This window comes from Nothobranchius furzeri, chromosome 6 (assembly GCF_043380555.1).
Source record: "Nothobranchius furzeri strain GRZ-AD chromosome 6, NfurGRZ-RIMD1, whole genome shotgun sequence".
Taxonomy (NCBI): Eukaryota; Metazoa; Chordata; class Actinopteri; order Cyprinodontiformes; family Nothobranchiidae; genus Nothobranchius; species Nothobranchius furzeri.
Window position 1 is genome coordinate 73,829,176 of NC_091746.1, and position 5,069 is coordinate 73,834,244.

A 5,069-nucleotide genomic window follows, 5' to 3' on the forward strand; every position below is an offset into this window, starting at 1 on the left:
GAGAGGAGGAGGAGAAAGGGGGAGTGAGACGTCCGAGAGGAAGGAGGGGAGGAGAGAAGAAGGTGAATGATGAGCTCAGGGCAAACCGGGGGAGACAGAGAATGGGCGAGTCGGGGGAGGGAGAAACACGAGCTCAGGGTGAAGAAGTTGTAGAGCGTCAGGAGCAAGAACAGGTATCAGAACAATGAAGACGACTCTAGGGCTGGTTGTTTAATTTAATTTTAATCTCAACTACAATCTGGGTTTTGAATGATTATAAAAACAAAATTAGAGAATTATTTACTCCTCCCTCACAGTTCACTGTCGTGCTGCTCCGAGTTGCACCTGGCCACATTTCTGATGACCGTTCGCTATTTTCTGCACAACTTTGTTGTCAGTATTCCCTGCAGATTAGCAACACACCCAGCCTGTGCTCCAGATCATCCTTCCTGACAGGGGCGTGTCCAGGGAGTGGCCTGGGGTAGCACATGCCAACCCTGGAATCTGATTGGCCACCCCAGGTGCCACCACACTAATTTACCTTTAAATCGGCTTTTCATTGTCCACATAAGGCTTGGGGGTAAAACAAAAAAAAGCATAACCACTGGTGCCACCCATGCACAAAGTTGTGCCTCACCTGGGCCACCCCATTTTAAAAGATCTGGACACGGCACTGCTTCCCGACATTAGGAAGGGGAATGACGTGTACATGCGGCACAGTCATGTGAAATCGACTGACCAGCCATTAACCTTTTTCTGTGGAGCTCACTCGCTCACACCAGAAGTTAAACAAGCTAAATAAAAATTCAAAACACAGCGAGCCATATCTGAAGTGGATTTAACATGTTAAGTAACGGAGATCTCAGTTTTAGTCAAAATAATCCTGATTGTCATTTTAGCCACAAGGCAGCTCGTTTAAAACAGCTTTGGCATCGACTTTGGTCAATTCAGACTTGGGCTTTTCTTTGAGTCAAGAGCAGATAGAGGTGCTTATGCCATTTACGCAGAAAAAGGATGTATTTGTGTCTTCTTCTTCTGCGATGTCTATGGGTATGGCGCGGTATGACGGCCAAAATTAAGACTACTGCCCAGCAGCAGGAGGCTATATAAATTCTGAAGCAAACTACCGACCTGATTTATGATAATCTGGCACCGGAAACTGAGGCTGGCACTGCTAACTGAGGAATAGCACCTTTACCGGTGTTATTACTAGATACGCTGGGGACTAGCAGCCCTCGGCTGGTCATTGACTGGTTCACACACTCCCTCTGCTGTCTATTAGCATGGATAGGCTAGTGTTAGCCTGGACGGGCTGGTGTTAGCGTTGGAGAGGCTAGCCATTAGCGTGCCTATGCTGGCCACTAGCTGGATTTCCCACCCCCTTGACGGACCATTAGCATGGACAGGCTGGCGTTAGCATCGGAGAGGCTGGCCACTAGCTGACTAGTGACTCTCCGAGACATGCTAATGGCTAGCCTCTCCGATACTAATGCCAGCCTATCCATACTTAAGGTCCATCAAGGGGGTAGGAAATCCAGCTAGTGGCATGCCCAGGCACGCTAATGGCTAGCTTCTCCGATGCTAACGCCAGCCTGTCCATGCTAATGGTCCGTCAAGGGGGTAGGAAATCCAGCTAGTGGCATGCCTAGGCACGCTAATGGCTAGCTTCTCCGATGCTAACACCAGCCCGTCCAGGCTAACGCTAGCCTATCCATGCTAATAGACAGCAGAGGGAACCAGTCAATGACCAGCCGAGGGCTGCTAGTCCCTAGCGTATCTAGTAATAACGCCGGTAAAGGTGCTTTTCCTCAGTAAGCAGCGCCAGCCTCTCAGTTACTAGCGCCAGCTTATTAATCAGATCAGTAGTTAGCTTCAGAATCTACAGTTGTGGTCATAAGTTTACATACACTTGTAAAAAATATAATATAATGGCTCTACTGAGTGTCCCGTTATTTCTAAAACTCTGATTTTTCTCTGATAGAGTGATTGGAACAGATACTTCTTTGTCACAAAAACATTCATGAAGTTTGGTTCTTTAATGTCTTTATTATGGGTTAACAGAGAAAAGTGATCACATTTGCTGGGTCACAAATATACATACAGCAGTGCTAATATTTGGTTACATGTCCCTTAGCCATTTTCACTTCAATCAGGCGCTTTTGGTAGCCATCCACAAGCTTCTGGTTGAATCTTTGACCACTCCTCTTGACAGAATTGGTGAAGTTCAGTTAAATTTGATGGCTTTCTGACATGGATTTGTTTCTTCAGCACTGTCCACATGTTTTCAATGGGGTTTAAGTCAGGACTTTGGGAAGGCCATTCTAAAACCCTTATTCTAGCCTGATTTAGCCATTCCTTTAGCACTTTTGATGTGTGTTTGGGGTCATTGTCCTGTTGGAACACCCAACTGCGCCCAAGACCCAACCTTCGTGCTGATGATTTTAGGTTATGTTGAAAAATGTGAAGGTAATCCTCCTTCTTCATTATCCCATTTACTCTCTGTAAAGCACCAGTTCCATTGGCAGCAAAACAGCCCCACAGCATAATATTCCCACCACCATGCTTGACTGTAGGCATGGTGTTCTTGGGGTTAAAGGCCTCACCTTTTCTCCTCCAAACATATTGCTGGGCATTGTGGCCAAAAAGCTCGATTTTTGTTTCGTCTGACCACAGAATTTTCCTCCAGAAGGTCTTATCTTTGTCCATGTGATCAGCAGCAAACTTCAGTCGAGCCTTAAGGTGCCGCTTTTGGAGCAAGGGCTTCCTTCTTGCATGGCAGCCTCTCAGTCCATGGAGATGCAAAACACGTTTGACTGTGGACAATGACACCTGTGTTCCAGCAACTTCTAATTCTTGGCAGATCTGCTTTTTGGTGATTCTTGGTTCACTCTTTACCCTCCTGACCAATTTTCTCTCAGCAGCAGGTGATAGCTTGCGTTTTCTTCCTGATCTTGGCAGTGATGAAACAGTGCCATGCACCTTATACTTACAAACAATTGTTTGCACTGTTGCTCTTGGGACCTGCAGCTGCTTTGAAATGGCCCCAAGTGACTTTCCTGACTTGTTCAAGTCAATAATTTGCTTTTTCAGATCCATGCTGAGCTCCTTTGACTTTCCCATTGTAGCGTTTGTGGGCGTTTGTATCCAATGAGCTCTATTTACCTGGCCTAAGAGAAGTCACCCGCTGTAGTCACTCATAATCACTCACAAGAAGTTAAGAGGCCATGCTATGAAGCTCAGTTCACTGACACGTTTCTAAGTCACCAAAATTGCTAGTTCATGTTGCTGTATGTATATTTGTGACCCAGCAAATGTGATCACTTTTCTCTGTTAACCCATAATAAAGACATTAAAGAACCAAACTTCATGAATGTTTTTTGTGACAAAGAAGTATCTGTTCCAATCACTCTATCAGAGAAAAATCAGAGTTTTAGAAATAACGGGACACTCAGTAGAGCCATTATATTATATTTTTTACAAGTGTATGTAAACTTCTGACCACAACTGTATATAGCCTCCTGCTGCTGGGCAGTAGTCTTAATTTTGGCCCCCACACCGCGCCATACCTGGGTTCGTCACCAGGCTGTTTATGGTTTGCAAGGCTATGATAGAAGTGTTGAGGCAAAGAAAACCTTCAGAAGTTTCTCTGCTCCAACACACCTAGGTTTAATCAGCAGGTGATCAGCAGACTTCTGATTATTCAACTATTAAATCAGGCGGGTTGGAGCAGAGACACTAAAACATGCTGGGTACGGGCTCTCCAGGGTTAGAGACAAAGCTAAACACAACAAAGGAAGCCTCGCCTCTTTACCTCACCTGACCTGATGATGTTCTGAAGCTTCTCAAGTCACGGTGTCCGGTCGTTGCTGCATGACAGGGAGATTTAGTGACACCTTGTGGCAAAGTGTCAGAATGCAGCTTTCTTCATTCACAAAAGAAAAGCTGAAACTGAAGCTGCTTTTTCTGTTTTTTAACGCAGACTAAAGATTTCACCAATAGGTCATAAGAAAACCAGACATGTAAACACTGGAGGGTGGAAGCATGGCCTCATAAGAAAAGTTTCTTTAATTCTGGACCATAAAAACTGGGTCAACAGTGAAACCCAGGTTTAAGGAAGTGGATGTGCCACAGCTGGTTCTGATCCCTCTGTTTGGCTCAGTCTCACTGGCAACCCTAACGCTTGCTACAAGTTCAAATGCAAAAGCAGAAAACCCGTCATCGTCTGACGTCCCGCTCCACGGATATCTCAGCTTAAGGTCTGAAAACACAAACGTCCTCGGCAACGTCTGCAGTCTAAACATTCTGCAGCCCTGACTTCGGCCTTGGACAGCCTGCAGATTTAACGTATTTGATAAAACGTTTCTGCCTCGTGATGATCAAACTCACTTAAACAAAGGCAGAACTGATTCACAAGCCGAGGACGAGAACTCTGGCTTCTCCTGCAAACGCTCTGCTCTTGATCTCTGATTATTAGTCAGGGTTGTGATGAGTGTGGGACCAGGAGCCGCCAGAGTGGGAAGAGTTAAAACCAGAGCAGCCATGTGGAAATATGTTGTCATGCACTCATCCCATGTGCAAAAAACGTGTCCTCCGGAGGAGCCGTTAGTGGAACAAACCAACTCTGACCACTTTGGGTCCAGTTTTCATGCAGCAGCAGCGAGACGGGACTGTGAAGCTGAGAAAAACAATGAGGCCGGCTCAGCCGCGTTCTTCAGAGGAACCGCTCTCATCCACATTTGTTTCCCATCTGTCAGCTTCACCTCCATCTTTTTCTACTTCTCTGCAGCTGAAAATGGGGTCAAAACTCTGCATTCATTTGCCACCGATCATCAGCTTTAGGACGGTCGTGTTCTCTGAGGAACCTGAAGGAGCATCTGACTCACTGGGAGAAGGTGACTTCAGTGTGGAAATGCAAACAGTGCTGACTGCTGAAGAACGCAGAGCAGAAGAGATGAAACCAGCCATTTCTGAAGCCATCCAGGAGTGTGCAGAGCTATAAATGATCAGCTGCGTTGCATTTCTAACTTCTGACCAATATTTATCTGTGCCCAAAGACAAGGCCTCAGTAAATAAAAACCACTGGATGTCTC